Below are 18,606 nucleotides of genomic sequence, written 5' to 3'. Positions count from 1 at the left end.
AATGCCAACATGAGTATATTGCCTACACCTGGAAAATTATTTCTGGTTTGTCAGAAAATCCAAAATGCTTTTGTTTGATGTTAGTGTGGTGCAGTTATTGTTCAGTGCCATTTGTATGACAATCACTTCACAGCATCAGAAGGGGTGGGAGTCTCCAGGAGAACCTCCAGGTCTCATATTGTATCATCCTTTTCTCCATAAATGCCAACTAACTAGCCTCTCTTCATATGTGCCAGCATTTAAAGATTTCAAAGAAACAGGTAGCCAGTGAGTTGTATTCATAGTTATCTGCTATAGTTAGTTGAGTTGTTATTTTGCATGAGTGAGAAAATGTGTTTGATGAGCAATTCCATGAGTATCGCGTCTGTGTCAGCCACTGTGCTGGGGACAGTGGACCCTGCCCCTGCCTCAGGAAGCTGACATCCTTTGGCACCATTAGGAGTCCAAGTGGCTCTCTCCCTGCTGGTTTACCAACACGCTTAAATATCTCATGTTATCTGAGCAGTTCTTAGATATTCTTTGTTGCACTATGGGAAGGAGTTAGTTATATTGGCATTGTAACATAGCTACTAAAAAGGCACTTAAAACTCTTAATTCATAGTGTCTAATAGTCAATTCACTTCAGTTCAGTCGCTCAGTCGTGTCTGACTCTTTGTAGTCCCATGGACTGCAGCACATCAGGCTTCCCTCTCCATCACCAACTCCCGGAGCTTGCTCAAACTCATGTCCATTGAGTCGGTGATGCCATCCAACCATCTCATCCTCAGTCATCCCCTTCTCCTCCTGCCCTCAATCCTTCCCAGCACTGGGGTCTTTTCGACTGAGTCCGTTCTTCACATCAGGTGGCCGAAGTATTGGAGCTTCAGCTTCAGCATCAGTCCTTCCAATGAACATCCAGGACTGATTTCCTTTAGGATTAACTGGTTGGATCTCCTTGAAGTCCAAAGGACTCTCAAGAATCTTCTCCAACACCACAGCTCAAAAGCATCCATTCTTCAGTGCTCAGCTTTCTTTATGGTCCAACTCTCACATCCATACATGACTACTGGAAAAACCATTGCTTTGACTAGATGACCTTTGTTGGTAAAGTAATGTCTCTGCTTTTTAATATGCTGTCTTGGTTGGTCATAGATTTTCCTCCAAGAAGTGAGCATCTTTTAATTTCATGGCTGCAGTCACCATCTGCAAACCCAAGAAAATAAAGTCTGTCACTGTTTCCATTATTTCCCCATAGATTTGCCATGATGGACAAGATACCATAATCTTCTTTTTTTGAATATTGAGTTTTAAATAAGATACAGGTTTCAGGAAGAAAGATTTTTCTTTAAAAAATCAATAGTAACAATAAATTATGTACTTAGAAAATAAATATGAATGTGAAACCACATGTAATCTTGACCACCAGGGAAAAAAAAACTTGAAATTTTTGTGTAACTCTATAGATACAACTATTTACAAACACCAAATAAAGATTAAATTTGTATTAAGTAGCTTCAAATCTGGTTTTTATATGAGCATTTTTCTTTTCATTTAAGTTAAAATGGTTACATAATATTCCACTATTTGAAATATGCTATGATTTTTTTAAACCATCTTCTACTGTAGTACATTTAATCTTCCTAAGGTGAAAGAGGAGAGTGAAAAAGTAGACTTAAAACTCAACATTCAGAAAACTAAGATCACGGCACTTTATGGCAAATAGATGGGGAAACAATGGAAATAGTGACAGACTATTTTCTTGGGCTCCAAAATCACTGCAGATGGTGACTGTAGCCATGAAATTAAAAGACTCTTGCTCCTAAAAAAAGCTATGACGAACCTAGACAGCATATTAAAAAGCAGAGACATTACTTTACTAACAGAGGTTTGTCTAGTCAAAGCTATGGTTTTGATGTACTGATGTGAGAGTTGTTGTGTATTCATGTATGGATGTGAGAGTTGGACTATAAAGAAAGCTGAGCGCTGAAGAATTGATGCTTTTGAACTGTCGTGTTGGAGAAGACTCTTGAGAGTCCCCTGGACTGTAAGGAGATCAAACCAGTCAATCCTAAAGGAAATCAGTCCTGAATATTCATTGGAAGGATTGATGTTGAAGCTGAAACTCCAATACTTTGGCCACCTGATGCAAAGAACTGACTTATTGGAAAAGACCCTGATGCTGGGAAAGATTGAAGGCAGGAGGAGAAGGGGACGACAGAGGATGAGATGGTTGGATGGCATCACCGACTCAATGGACACGAGTTTGAGCAAGCTCTGGGAGTTGGTGAAGGACAGGGAGGCCTAGCGTGCTGCAGTCCATGGGGTTGCAAAGAGTCAGACACAACTGAGCAACTGAACTCAATTGAACTGAACTGAATGTTTCATCAGTTTTAAGGACTGATGTTCTATGACTAACATTCTGATACATATTTGTCTTTATTTCTAATTTATCCTTAGGCTGTATACCTAGAAGCAGATAAATACCTAGGTTAAGAATTATTAGATCTTTTACTATCTTGGTTACGAATTGGCAAAAATGTTTTCCAGAAATGTTATACCAATGTAAATTCTCATCAGGTATATTTTAAGAGCACCTCTGAGACCATGAGTTTATTTGTTTGTTTGTTTTTCAAAATCTTGTATAAGACATTAAAACATCTTATAAGTCAAAAAGTGTATAGTTTTCCTAAACAATCTTTCCTCCAACTGACTGTTTTTAACATTATTCTTTGTACCATTTTGTTCAGGATATATGGGCTGCACAGATAAGATGAATGTTTTCTAGAACAGTAATCTTATAAAAGCTATGATGTGGTCATCACAGGGTGTATCCTATGCCCTTTTTTTTGCTTATGCACAGTCGTGTCTGATTCTTTGCAACCCCATGGACTGCAGCCTACCAGGCTCCTCTGTCGATGGCAAGAATACTGGAACGGGCTTCCATTTCCTCCTCTTTGCTTATATCATCCTGTTTTTTCTTTTCTTTTGGAAAAGCATATCATATCTTCCCTTAGGCACAGGATATACAGGGTATGACCAAGGCTGGTTATTCCAATATGGTCATATGATTTTACTGGCACAGTCACAGTGTTTCCTAAGAGCTAAGAGGGAGTCCAGGAAGTCATTCTGACGATCACAAGAGGAGCCCCTGCCTGCAGATGGAAATTAAGTGGAGACAAGCGAAAGAGTACAGGAGAACCCTGAGGACAATTTCTGATTGCCAGGATGCAGCTATTATCTGAAGTTGGCTCTGTTCCAAGAATTCTAAGTTTCATGAGACAGTAGTTACTATTTAGTTCAAATAGGTTATAGACTTTTTTGATACCTTCAAACCAAAAAAAAAAAAAAAAAACCTTATTTGAATATACAACTCCAAACTATCCCACAGAGCTATAGGAGATATAAAATCTTAGGCCAAGTCAGAACCACATTGAGTAGAATGAAGTTTATGGCGTTGGTGGAAGAATTTATCAGTTTGATCAGAACTACATATCTAAGGAATGGAACAAATTATCAGGTTAAATAAAATGAAATGTTATGTTATGCTCTATAAATAGATTTTTCAAAGATTTTCAGCTTTCCTATAGGAAAAGGAAAAGTGACGGCAGAGGATGAGATGGTTAAACAGCATCACCCACTCAATGGACATGATTCTGAGCAAACTCCAGGAGATAGTGAAGGACAGGGGAGCCTGGAGTGCTGCAATCCATGAGGTCACAAAGAGTCAGACACGACTGAGTGACTGAAGAACAGCAACCAAAGGAAAGAATCCGAATTCATCGATGTAAATGGTCATCTCTGCCTATGGGGTTAAAATCAGATGGTCCTAGATCTTTTTTTCTTTTTTGGCTAAAAACCTCAAAAGAAAGGAAAATGGACACAATGGTGTTGAGTACAGATGAGTGAAAGAACTGGTTTGATTCACAGCTTTTTTTGAAAATCAATGAAGAAAATTTTATGTTATGATTCCATCAAACTCAGCACTGCATTGTATTACTGGGCTAAAACTCTCAGTAAACCTGCAAATATATGGCGGTTGGTGTAGTCGCTAAGTCATGTTGGACTCCTGGTGACCCTGGACTGCAGCCCACCAGGCTCTCCGTCAGCGGGATTTCCTAGGCAAGAATATTGGCGTGGGTTGCCATTTTCTTCTCCAGGGAATCTTCCCAACCCAGGGACAAACCCGTATCTTCTGCATTGCAGGTGGATTCTTTACCGCTGAGCCACCAGGGAAGCCCATCTAGTCATTTGAAGCACTAAATAATCATTTGCTATTATGATAAGGAATGGTTGAATATTCGTTGCTAGGGAGAAAGGTGGACACTATAAGAATAAAAGGAACAATTATCTGGAAACATAAAATGTCAAAAATCATTTCATTCAATTTCATTGCTTCAAAATATATGAAATTTAAAACGGATAGAATGACAATACTCGTTCAGCAATCCATACAAATGGGGGCAGAGTTTCACGCAGCTTCTCAGTAAATGATAGATCAGAAACTGCTAAGGACTGAATGTTTGTGCTCCCCAAAATTCATATACTGAAGTCTAACTCTCAAGGGGATGGTATTTGGAAGCGGGGCCCATGGCATGTAATTAGGGCACGGGGATGGCGCCTTCATGAATGGGATCAGTGCCCTTACAAAACAGACCTCAGAGAGCTCTCTTGCTCCCCTCTGCCACAGTGAGAAGATAGTCACCTATGGACCAGAAAGCAGGCCCTCACCAAACTTCAAACCTGCCAGCCTGGATCGTGGGATTCCCACCTCCACAACTGTGAGAAATGAATTTCTGTTGTTTATAAGCCACCCAGTATTTTTGTTGAAGCAACCTGGCTTAAGACAGAGGACAATATTTTAAAATTATAAAAAACTTTTGAATATATACATATATATATATATGTGTGTGTGTGTGTGTACATATACGTGAGCTTCCCTGGTAGCTCAGCTGATAAAGAATCTGCCTGCAATGAAGGAGAACCCAGTTTGATTCCTGGGTTGGGAAGATTCCCTGACGAAGGGATAAGCTACCCAATCCAGTATTCTTGGGCTTCCCTGGTGGCTCAGTTAGTAATCTCCCTGCAATGCGGGAGGCCGGAGTTTGACCCCTGGGTTGGGAAGATTCCCCTGGGCATGGCAATTCACTCCAGTATTCTTGCTTGGAGAATCCCACAGACAGAGGAGCCTGGTCAGCTACAGTCTGTGGAGTTGCAAAGAGTTGGACATGACTGAGCAACTAAGCATATATATATATATATATATATATATATATATATATATTTCTATTATAATTAAAATACTGTTTACAATTACTTGCTATCAATCTAGTTGGCTAGAATTATGTACATCTATTTATCAATTTGGAGATTGTTTTATCTCAAGTAAAATAAAATAATATTAAATTACTAAAATTGCTTTTGGAGGTTGGTTGAAGTGAACAATACAACATAATTTGAAAATGAAATACAGAGGCTGTCTGATGCAAGTTCATGCAAACTGACTTAGAGTTTTATTTTGAATATTAGAAAACAGACTTACATTGGGAAGTTACAGAGCTTTCTACGAACAATTGTGTATGAAAGTGAAAGCCACGTCCAAGTCTTTGCGACCCCATGGACTATACAGTCTACAGAATTCTCTAGGCCAGAATACTGGAGTGGGTAGGCTTTTCCTTTTCCAGGGGATCTTCCCGACCCAGGAATCGAACCAGGATCTCCTGAATTGCAGGGGGATTCTTTACCAACTGAGCTATGACAGAAGCCCCAGTTGTGTATAGGTACATCAATTTATTGTTGTTAATCTTTGAAAAATGAATATGAGGCTTAAGTCTGGTGATTGCACATACCAGATTTGAAATTGAGAGAACAGCATCGAAACATGTGTATTATCAAGTGTGAAACAGATCACCAGTCCAGGTTGGATGCGTGAGACATGTGCTCGGGGCTGGTGCACTGGGATGACCCAGAGGGATGGGATGGGGAGGCAGCGGGGAGGGGGGATCAGGATGGGGAACACATGTAAATCCATGGCTGATTCATGTCAATGTATGGCAAAAACCACTACAATATTGTAAAGTAATTAGCCTCCAACTAATAAAAATAAATGGAAAAAAAATTGATAATTGTAAGGGTGAAGTGAAGTTGCTCAGTCGTGTCCGACTCTTTGCAACCCTGTGGACTGTAGCCTACGAGGCTCCTCCATCCATGAGATTCTCCAGCCAAGGATACTGGAGTGGGTTGCCATTTCCTTCTCCAGGGATCTCCCCAACCCAGGGATCGAGCCCGGATCTCCCGCATTGCGGGCAGATGCTTTACGGTCTGAGCCACCAGGGAAGCCCAGTTGTAAGGGTATCTACTCTAAAAGCTTTACCTCAACACTTGGCTTATTCTCCACTGGATTGCTGCTTGTTAATATCAGTCTCACTTCACAATGCTTAGGAACCTATGTCCTAAGGGCGATTTCCTTTTGGTTTAATCCCATTTATTTTTCTAACTTACATGTTGACAAAATACTATAAATTGACTTATTTATACTTTGTATAAAATGAAAGCAATAGCATTTGTTCCTTTCTTTGTTCCCATAGTGTATAAATAAAGTGATAATATGAAGGTTCCTACAAGTATGTCCAAAAGCAAATTGATAAAACATCCCCAAACACAAAAATAATTCCCATTTAAAATAGTAAACATAAATTGCAAAATCATCCATCATTTAACAAGTATTAATTTGGCACTTTCTCTATCTCAGACACTATGATCAATGACAAAAATGAAGAAGGAAGGGTCCCTTTTTTCCAAAATTTTACCACCTAATAAAGGATATGAATAAATATAAAAGGGTAAATTCTGTATGTATGAAGAGTCTCTCAAAATATAATGGTCAGCTTAATCTGAAGTTATCAAGAAGTAACTTGGTAAGATTTGATGTTTAAACAGAATCTTGAAGAATTATTCTTCAAGCTCATTCACTTAAAAAATGAAGAGAAATGCTGTATCAGACACAGTGACATATAATGGGAATGTGTTCATGTGGTACTTTATGGCTACACACTGAATGTATGAGTTTCAATTATGTATATAAATCACTACTCTGATGCAAGAGAAATACAGCTCAAGTGAACTTAAACATATAAGAGAAATCTGAACTGCAGAAAGTCAACAGTAACCTTCAGGGCAACGGGATCCAGAGACACAACTTCTGTTGGTGCTCTGTTTCTCCACCTTTGTCTCTAATCTCTTCTTTGTTTTGCATCGTATCGTTTGTTCTTTTTCACTCTGCCGGGATCTCCCTACAGGGTGAAGAACACGAACACAGGGAGTTAGAGTCCCACATGCTGATAACTCCATCAAGAGAGAAGAAAGGTTTTTCTCTTCCAGCTGCAGAATGAGAACCTCCAGGGAAGAAGTAATAATAAAATAGGTCCAGTCTGAGTCTTAAAAAAGGAAGCAAATATAATAGCTCCAAACATGATTGCAGGTAAGGTAGGTCATAGTCGGATTATTGAGAATGGTTTAAGCTATGCAACACTTGGATTTCACCCATTATCTTAAAGGGGATCAGTGAAGGGCTTCCAATAGAAGAGTAATATATCTGGTTTCTATTCTTAAAGCACAAAGAAGGATGGGGTAACAGGAGAGGTAGGGAGGCAGGAGATGGTTGCCTTGATCTATATGCGAGATGATAATGGTTTGCATCAGAATAACAGCAATGGAAACTTAGGAGAAATTGAGTAAATGGGACTAGTACTCACTAGTCATATGTGTGTGGGAAGGAAAACTGTATGGAATGACTAGAAGATTTCTGGTTTGAGTGCTAGGTACATAATGGTACTGTTAACCAAAATGAGACAAAGAGGAAAGAGACAAATTCAGCCTGAACAAATGGAAGATTAAGTGAGATATCGAGGTGATGTCTATCAGCATCTTGGTTATCTAAGACTATAGAGAAGACTATAGTCATCCAAGCTGGGAATATAAAGTTGGGGAATATTCATGTAGACATGGTAGTCAAAGTCATAGAGAAGACTGAGGTGGCCAGGAGAATATGTAAGGCGACAAAAGAGAACAAAATGCAATTGTCCCTCGAAATTCTCGGGGACTCATTCCAGGACCCCATACAGATGCTCAAAACTCATCATACAAAATCATGTGGTATTTGCATATAACCTACACATATCCTCCCATATACTTAAACTTATCTCTAGATTACTTATTAATATAATGCCTAATACAATGTAGATGCTATGCAAATAGTTGTAAACACAAGGTAAATTTTGAAATAAATAGTAAATAATAAATTCTGAAATAAAAAATATAAATAGTTCCTGGTGCAGGGAAAATTCAAACTTTGCTTTCAGAAACTTTCTTGATTTTTTAAAATATATTTTTGGTCTATGTTTGGTTGAATCTGCAGTTGTGAATATAAGAAGCATATTGCATAGAACTCTATAGACTTAATGCATGACTGTTGACTTTGTAAACTGCCTGTTTGACTGAACTATATTCCCATTATCTTTCTGGTACATTTCCAGTTGAAGTGGGCTAGTGATTCTCTTACTAGACATAAGGAGGCAGAAAGGAGCTGCCTCTCTAGATATAAGGCATATATAGAGAGAGTTTGACTGGAGAGTTTAAATCATTTATATTTGAAGTAACTGGTGATAGGAAAGAACCTCATATTGTCACTTTGTTTACTGTTTTCTGTGTGCTGTATGATTGTGTTGTCCCTCCTTTCCTCTCACTGCCTCTCTCTGTGGTTTATTTATTTATTTTTTTTCTCTGTGGTTTATTTTTATACAATGGCAGACTGTGATCCCTTTCTCATTTTCCTTTGTGCATTTTCTACAGGTATTTTCTTTACCGATTATATAAAACATATTATAACTAAAATAATCAATTTTAAACTGATAACAAATTAAGTACAGTGACATAACAACTCTACTTCTTTAAGTCTTCACCACTCCTTTGTTATCAATGTCAAAAATTCATCTTTTTAAAAATATTTTTAATCCATTAACATATTTCATAAGTATATTTTTATAATTTAAGCTCTATATCTGAATTGAAAATGATTTATGTACCACCATTAAAGGATTCTGTATTTATCTATATACTTCCCTTACCAGGGAGAGTTTTATATCCTTTTGTGTTCCTGCCTAGGGTCTTTTATTTTAACTTGAAAGACTTTCTTTAGCAACTCTTGTTAAGGCAAGCCTAGCAGTGATGAGCTCCCTCAGGTTTTATCTGGGAAGTTCCTTATTTTTCCTTCATTTTTGAAGGACAGTTTTGCTCCATTTAGCATTCTTGGTTGGCAAGTGTTGCTTTTTTTTTCTTTCGGCTCTCTGACTGTATCATCCTACTCCCTCTGGCTTGTAATGTTTCTGCTACAAAATCCTCTAATAATTTTATGAAAGAACCCCTGTATATACCAAGACTTTTTTTTATTGTGATGCTTTCAAGATTCTTTATCTTTGTTTGTGCGTTTTGTACATTTATCCTCCTGAGTCAGCTTACCTATGCTATATCACACCTGCTGCTTAGTTGTGTCCAACACTTTGCAATCCTATGGATGATAGCCCACCAGGATCCTCTGTCCATGATTTTTTCCAGGCAAAAATACTGGAGAGGGTTGCCATTTCCTCCTCCGAGGTCCTTCCAGAGCCAGAGATCAAACCCATGTATTTTGTATCTCTTGCATTGACAGATGGATTCTTTACCGCTGGGCCACCTAGGAAGCCCCATGGGTAAACTGAAAAATGAAACTCCTGGACTTGCAAACCCAAGAGCAAAACCATAGCTTCCTAATCAGTTTATTTCCCAGGAAGCCCTCTCTTAACTGTAAACTGTGAGCTCCTTGGGAGTGTCTTTCTTCCTTTTTAGCTGACCTAGTTACTGCTCAGTCATAATTTGTTACATAATTGAAAGAGTAAATGGTAAGCCAGCATGTTTAAATGATTGTTCTATAGTCCAACTCAGCAATATGGATCATATTTGGAGGATTTTGAGTTTTTCTTTTTCTGAAAGATGAATCATTTGAAACAAAAAGAATGTAATAAAACAACATGACTATTAATCTCTAGTGTCTTAGAAACATCTTTATTAACATTTTGTTTTCTTGATGAATACAATTCTCAGAAAAATTATTCAGAATTTTATAACACTGTTGCCCTGATATATTATTCTCGAAAGGGGACTCTGACTCAGAATATGGCTTTAGCTCTTCTAGGGTGTGATGGCATTGTCTCAGAGTTCTGTGAACTCTGACCTCCCCTGGGTTGTTTGGTAGAGTCTTGGACTTAGAAGTTAGGTCCACCTGGGTGTAGATGCTCCCCTACGTTTTCATGTGGGTGTTGAATGATTTATATTTTTAATCCATTTTTTCCCATTTTTATCCTACACAAATAATATTGGTTGTCAACTATTTGTCCAATATATGTCTTCCAAGGTGCTTATCTTGGTTCTTTAATATATTTCAAAGTAATATCAGTAATATCTGTCTTTAAGTAGATAAAATTGCCCACTTACTAAGTAAATTTCTTTAGGTATCATGACCAAAGACAAGAGAATTTCTTATTTAGCTTTTAAAACTCATAATAGAAATAATGGTTTATTGATGATTTAATCTACTTCATATTCATAATCTTCAATACAAAACCATTATTAGCCATAATTGTGAATGGATTTCCCAACTCTAGAAAAAAAATAGTGTACATTTAGAAATCTTGGTCAGTTTGGATTAAATGAAATTTGTAGGTCAGTCTATCTAAATTTCTATGGTTTAATTAGTTTCTGCAAAGAAAGTTTCTGAATTAATCACAAGTGCAAAATTCATGCTTTTTGCACTCTTACTAATCAGGTTAGGATTTCTCTTCTACAAATGTAAACACAGAAAGTCCCAACAGTTTTGCTAGAGGCATGTTCCAAGGCATAGAAATTAAGTAAAAAGTCATCCTTCATTCTCTTGCTGGACTAAAAAGAGCCTCTTTCCTCAATACTGAGTTTCAGATCATGTGAAATGTACTGTATTTACAAAGCATATACTTTCTGAGAAACAATGAAGGTCATTTATCATAGGATCATCAGTCAAGTTCACAATGATTCTTCGATTAGTGAAAAGTGGTTTTTGCATGTTATGCTCCAGAGGATTTTATAAATTGTGATAATGCTCCACGTGCTGATTTTTAGTACGAGGTTTGCTACATGATGTGCCAAAGGTGATGGACAATAAAGAGAGAGCTTAAATTAATTTAGAAAGTTTGTGTTTTTCTCTAATGGAGAAAATTGTTACTTTATAAGCCCTTATAAAAGACAGCAGTGGGAAAATTACATAAAGTAAAGTTCTTCACCCTTAAAAGCTTTAGAATGCAATCATTTTTTAAAAAATTGTAAAATAATGGGTGAAGTTTTGCACTTTTATTTTCGGCTAACCCCAACCCGTATATACCACAAACCCATTTTGCTCTCTTGCGTGCTCAGTTGCTCAGTCATGTCTGACTCTTAGAGATGCTATGGACTGTATAGCCTGCCAATCTCCCCTGTTCAAGGAGTTTTCCTTGAGGCAAGAATACTGGAGGAGGCTGTCATTTCCTACTCCAGGGGATCTTCCCAACCCAGGGATCAAACAGTGTCCTGCATTAGTAGGTGGACTCTATACCACTGCACCACCTGAGAAACCCAATCTTGCTCCCTTAGATACATCAGAATACCGGAGATTTATTCTGTGGTGGCTATAAGGCTTCATAAGATCAGTCAAAATAATTTCAAGTGAAAATACTCTTCAGTTCCAATATCTATACAACAACTTCAGACAGCCTATTTCACTCAGTCAAATAATTGTGTGGCAACAAAGAAATGGGCTTTCCTGGTGGCTAGTGGTAAAGGATCCTCTTGCCAACACAGGAGATGCAGGCTTAATCCGTGAGTCAGAAGGATCCCCTGGAGAAGTAAAGGGCAACCCACTCTGTATTCTTGCCTGGGAAATCCCATGGACAGAGGAACCTGGTGGGCTGTAGTCCATGGGGTCACAAAGAGTTGGACATAACTTAGCGACTAAACAACTAAGAAATGCTGGAATGTGATTCCCTTCTGTTTTCTACAACTTTATGTTTTTGTTCAGTTTTCTGATTTTTCTGGGTTTTTAACCAATCACTGAATGGAGAAACTATGCCTAAAATCACCTAGGTATTTGAAAACCAGAGTACTTATTTGTTCATTTTCTGTTCAACCATTGAAAAAAATGCTTGTCTTCAAGCTTGTCACTGTACTAGGTAACATATTTTTTTCCCCAAAGGCCTCGGGGTGCTCTTCCTAGGAAGTCTCAGCTCCCTCTAACACAAATGGTTCCCTCAGTTTTGCCCAAAGCGTGCTTCTCTGGCATTCTCAACACCAGTAAGCACAAGAATAGAAAGATATAAGGACAGTGGCTGCTCTCTGGTATTGGACTCTCTTATCGCTAATGATACATTGCTTACCCAACTGCCCTTCCAGATCCCAGAACAGAACCCACAATTTAACGAAAGGACCATCCTCAATCTAAAGAAATCTGTGGAGTCTTAGGTACTCACTGTCCCCAGTTATCCCACGAAGCCAAGAAAGTGTCCAACAGAAGTTACATCCTCTCCCTTCCCCAACTTCTAATAGACACTTTCCAAACACCCCAGCTTACACCAGAAACAATACCAACAAACAAATATTGCCCTCCTGGAAGGGAACTGCCATTGTTGAGATAACAAACAGAAAGATTAGCTCGGTCCCTGTTACCTACCATTATCACTTTACACCCTCTCAAATGTCTAGGTCTAGAGCTTGCTAAGGCTCTGATCGGCACTCCCTCTTGAGTCTCTAGCTCAACTGCTCACTAGAATTGGGACTTTATCCCAAAGTTCTGTTTGGGTAGCAGATCTGATCTCAGACACCCTGGCACTCGATTGGCAATACAGAATAGATGGACCCATGTGGAATCAGCCACGGGACACCCCTGCATGACCGACACTCAGGCACCTGGGTAACTGGCTCATTTGTCATGGGCTCTAGAAGTGGTACACAACTCCGAAGCCAAGTTGGCTGAGGATGGGTCACCTGCATCACCTTTCTTTTCCACTGATTTGGTACCTACCAGGACTCAGACTCAGTCCCAGGAATTTAGCATTCATTAGTACCAATCTCCACTAACAAATTCTTCTACAGTATAGGCACAGAGAAGTTTTTGTCACCCAAGGACACAAAACCAGAATTATGACTTCTTCAACTTTCTGAGTGTGGTACTAATTCCCCAACAGGGTTGATGCGCTCCCTTGAAACCAGTCCATTCAGCTGGTACCTGTGTCATTTGCCTGATTCTTGCCAGTTCCTTTCTCCAGGACAGAAGCCTGTTCACCAGTACCCCAAGACATCCTCAGAGACCCTTACATTTAGTAACTTTTATTTGGACAGACTCTATGAGTCCGGATACTGCAATTTACCTAGCTGAAAATGTCTTCATCACCTGGAAACTGTGGCCGACTTCACCCACTAATTCTAACTTCTTAGATGATGATGATATGAGTGATGTGGGAGTCACCAGCTTTCAACGTGTCAGATACCATACTAAAACCTTTGCATTTAGTATGTAATTTATTGATCACAAAAATTCTATGATGTGAACATTGTCATCTTCGGTTTATGAATGAAGCCCAGAAAGTTTAAGCCACTTGCCCAAGTTCTGTGACTAGAAACTAAATTCATACTCACTGTAGCTTACTCCGAAATCCACATTCTGCCGTTTAGAAAATATTGTGATATAGGGTTCCATTTAAAGGATCAGCCTGTCTGATTTAGATGACCCATCACCCTGATTCCCCTGGGACTATCCTGGTTTTAACTGAGATGCGCCTCTTTTCTCCAAGGAAACACCTCAGTCTTGGAAAAGTCAGTACTGTGGGCCCCTAGCTTGTTAGAAACCTTAATCCTGGCTCCTCTTGTCTTTGTGGTGCAGCACGGCCAGGCCTGCAGTAAACTTGAGGTAGCCGTAGACACGCGAAGGCCAAAGTGACCCTTTCCTGGTGTAACCTAGGAAAGGTTAGAGGCTCCCAGCACTCTGACCTCAAGAGTTACTCAATTCTGAGACTGTTTTCAGCTGTCTTGGTAAGGAACTAGGGGAGCATAGGTCAAAATGGCCCTAACTCACGTATTTTTAACTTTGTCCTGTTGACTTGCTTCTCAGTCGTGAACAGAAGAGGCGACAATCTTCAAATAAGCCCAAATTGTTGCTATGCTACCAGGGGAGCCACCTACAACTTCAGAGCCCCCGTGCTCTGGGATGGTTTCTGGTTGGACTCCTCCTCAGGTGGGCAGCAGAGGCCCATTTACCATGAGCTGCTGAAGCGTAGGATTTCAAGACCCTGCATGTGCGTGAGTCCTTTCAAAGTCCCTGAGAAAGGTTTCATTAATGTATTCCATGATGGACGCTTTTTAATAACATTTTTCAAAAGTCAGACCTTTTAACCTAACTTGATTAAGACGGGTGTATCTTTCCATTCCTAGGACTCCTACGTACATTTTACCTTTGACCATGGCTTTAGCATGGCTATGACTATACCCTGACCATATTTTAGGATTTGGCTAAGGAAGAGGTAAGCTGGGGTATGCCATATTGAATGAAATAGAGAAAGATGTTTTAGAAGGTTTCAGTAAAATACATGGAAATTACAGATAATTGATTTGACTTTATATTTTGTCTGTTTTACATTTACCTATTAAATATGCTTTTTAAGCTCAGATTAAAAATTAATGGAGTAGGAAACAGAATAAAAATACATACAAGGAAATTAAGACAATGTTTCTATAACAAGAGACGAATTTCAGCACAACAAAACTCACATAATACTGAAGTCAGTAGCTCTTTACATAAGGGGATCATTTCCAAATAGAAATAATGAATAGGCATTTGGTTTATTTAAGAATTCAATTAATGAAAAGAAGTAAATCATATTAATACATTTGAAGAAAAGATTTAAATTACCTTCTGATTAAACCAAGATGAACAAGGGGAAAGATAATAAAATACTCAAAATTCTACAGTACAACAAAAATGCCAATGACAAACCAGTTAATGCCCTTTGTTAATTCAAAGACCACTTGAAAGTAGTCATCGCACAAGAAAACTTGAAATGATCTGAAATGAGATAGCTAATACATGAAAAAAAAATTTTTTGATAGAGATTTTTCACAATTTTGACAAGTATCCCAAATGTCTATATGACATTATTAATCCAAATTATAAATCTAAAGTATTTTCAAAATTACCAACACAAGAATACAAATTCTACTCAACCATGTTAAAAGAAATAATAAATTTTCAATGTTTAAAAATTTACATAATTGCTGTCATTTTGAAGTGGTGATTAAAGAGTATACAGGGAAAGAATGTTTTAAAAAAGTTATGGAAGTGGGCTTTCCCCGGTGGTCCACAGGTTAAGACTGTGCTTCCAACGCAGGTGGCATAGAGTCAGTCCCTGGCTGAGGAAAACTAATATCCCATAGGCCATGACACATGGCCAAAAAAAAAAATTATGGAAGTAAATACAGAGGTTTAATTGACTAAAAATAGTGTTATTTGTCTAAGCTTGGGAGTGTTTATAATATTTGTCAGTTTTATCACATTTTTAAACTGTTTACTTTTTTTCCTAATATGAATAAATACTTATTTTTGTACCTGATAGCATAATCTTTTTTTCTGGATTTGAGAGGTCACTTCCCATAGGTTAAACTCCAGTTCCCACAGAGCCTAGACCTACTTTCTTATTATTTACAATGCCTAAGGGCAGTAGATTCAATCAACCAGGCCAGCCTAGGTTATTTCTGTATGCAGAGTCAGACTCCATCTTATATAAATAGAACTTCCTCTTCTTTCTTCAGGCATTAGTCTGAGAATTGAAACTGCTCAGAATGTTCCCATTTTAAGCACAGAAGATGGTGATTTTCCAAAGCAACATTTTAGAAGTATCCTTGTTAGGATACAAAAGGGTCCACAACTGTTACTTCCCCCAGTACATTCCAGAATCTGTTTTTAAAGTTTTTGGCTAAATGCTACAGAGCCCTAGTAGATGTCCAATCATGTATTAATTTATTTGCCTGCAGTTAGAAGATTTAACAGCAAGTCACATTTTATAAATTTAATCACAGTGACAGCAGAATCAACTGGCTTGCTTTGTTTATTGTCACTACATTATTATAGTAGATCCAGCCAGCAGCATTAGAACTGGGAAAATCCTAAACATGATATATCAAATATACCTAAGGGGACTATGCTATCCTATCCACCTCAGACCATCTGGTCCCTTCACTTAACCCAGATTCTATCATTTATCGATTGCATTGAGGAGTCTGGCAAAACTAAATTCTATTATATAAAAATTTGAGGTGAATTGAATTCACCATAAATCAGTTTATTTAAAATAACATCAACCTTTAGGGGACTATTTAGTTACTTACTAATGTGAACAATCAAGTTTATCTGAAACATCTTACCTTATTTATTAGAAACAGTCCAGATCCCATGACAGTGATGTTTGCTCAAATTATGATTTCTAATCCTGATTTTACCTCAAAAATATAGCTTATGATTTCAGAATGGCAGAGCAGTAGAATGAAAAGTGTACAACAGCCACACCTGGAGGTGACAGACTGAATCCCTGAAAATAAATGTTTTAGCACACAAAATTTGTAGCAGGAAAAAAAAAATAATACAAACTGGTATGTAAAAACAGCATAATAATAGTGATCTTATGAGGTTATTGAGAAAAATGTACATCATAGACACCAATAAATGGGAAATTTATTATTCATTCATTAACTCTGCTCTAATAAATGTTATACAATGCTTTTTAAAAATGAGTGATGTCTATATTCTTTGTAAAATATCTTCCATTGTTTATTATACTTGTTTGCCAATATACAATCCTTACATAATTAGGCACAAAATTTGGGAGGCAGGGAGGATCTTTCAAAATATATTTGTCAGGGAGGAATCTCAATCTTTAAGAGAAAGGGAGGGAACAAACAAGGTGCTACCATTCCATAGATGTCAAATGTAGATGAGACAGTTTATCACTCACAGCAGAGCACATGGCAGGGACATTAGCACAGTGGTGCGGGATCCTGGGCCCCCGAGTCCTGTGGGCAACCCATGGGCCCAGATGGAGGTCCACAGCCAAGGGAGCAGCAATCCTTGAGCGAGCAGCAGTTCCCTTCCACTAGGAAGGAGGCCACCTGGGTCATCTGGACCTCCTTAGTGGCCCGTGTGTCTAACTAAGAAGAGTGCTTAGGGTCAGAACGTGGATAAACCCTGTAGCTTATATACAGGGCAGGAGTATTCAGGGACACTTGCTTTGTGGACTGTTATTGGACTTTTGTGTTTTTGTCTTATCTGTTAGCACATCCCCCTGTGGCTGAGTAAAAGATGGAGGCAGAAACTAAAGGGGCGGGTGGGGGATGTGTATTTGGGAAAGAATAATACAATGGCCAAAATGAAATGGTTGGTTTGTACAAGAGCAGTTTATATTATACTATACCAGTTTGAAATATTGCACTAAGTTGTAAAATCTAAACTTTTAGACACATAGGAAAAGAAGTAGATTCTTCATCATCTCATAAGCTGTAATTTGTGTAAACAGGTTAAATGTTCTAGATTTTGAAAGAGTTAAGATCACTGAATCAGATCATGTAAACAATAGTATATCCAGCTAGTGTTTAACCTCAAAGGAATATTGTTGATTCTTGAAAATAATATTGTCAGGGAAAGCAACTGGCAGGAGTCATGAGTGTCCCTGAATATTTTTACCAAAGCATTAGCAGTTAAAAAAAAGTAGAGTCCAAAATCAGACAAAACTATTACAAAGAGATCAAATTACACATCAATATAACTAATGAACAATAGGCATAAAAAATCTCAACGAAATACTAGCAAACAGAATCCAACAACACATTTAGAGGATCATACACCACGATCAAGTGAGATGTATCATAGGAATGCAAGGATTCTTCAGTATAACACAAATCAATCAGTATGATACAGCATATTAACAAATCAAAAAATAAAAATGATCATCTAAGTAGATGCAGAAAAAATTTTTCACAAAATTCAACACCCACTTATGATTAAAAAAAAGAACAAAAACTCTCCAGAGTGAGCATGGAAGGAAACTATCACAACATAATAAAGGCCATATATGCCAAACCAAATTAGAGATATCATGCAAAGATGAATAGTTCATGCAAAGGGGAATAATTCACACAAAGATGGAGAAAACAAATGACAGAAATGGTAAGGACCTAATAGAAGGAGAAGGGATTAAGACGAGGTGGTAAGAATACACAAAAGAACTATACAAAAAAGACCTTAATGACCCAGATAACCACCATGGTGTGGTCATTAACCTAGAGCCAGACAGCCTGGAGTGTGAAGTCAAGCATTACCAAGGACAAAGCTAGCGGAGGTGATCAATTTCCAGCTGAGCGAGTTCAAATCCTAAATGAAGATGCTGTTAAAGTGCTGCATTCAATATGCCAGCAAATTTGGAAAACTCAGCAGTGGCCACAGGACTGGAAAAGGTCAGTTTTCATTCCAGTTCCAAGAAGGACAATGTCAAA

At 38.1% G+C, this 18,606-nt stretch overlaps 1 long non-coding RNA gene across 1 annotated transcript in view; it reads left to right on the top strand.

Moving 5' to 3' along the window:
• The window catches only part of LOC122687485, a 31,419-nt gene extending 24,078 nt beyond the window's left edge, over positions 1-7,341 (top strand). Inside the window, exons 2-3 of the long non-coding RNA XR_006339154.1 lie at positions 4,667-4,757; positions 7,275-7,341. This is a non-coding gene — a long non-coding RNA (uncharacterized LOC122687485). The remainder of the gene's footprint in view (positions 1-4,666; positions 4,758-7,274) is intronic.
• Positions 7,342-18,606: the final 11,265 nt, after the last annotated feature.

Source organism: Cervus elaphus, chromosome 31 (assembly GCF_910594005.1).
Source record: "Cervus elaphus chromosome 31, mCerEla1.1, whole genome shotgun sequence".
Taxonomy (NCBI): Eukaryota; Metazoa; Chordata; class Mammalia; order Artiodactyla; family Cervidae; genus Cervus; species Cervus elaphus.
Note: the sequence above shows the minus strand (reverse complement) of the source record. Positions and strands in the feature narration are given on the sequence as shown.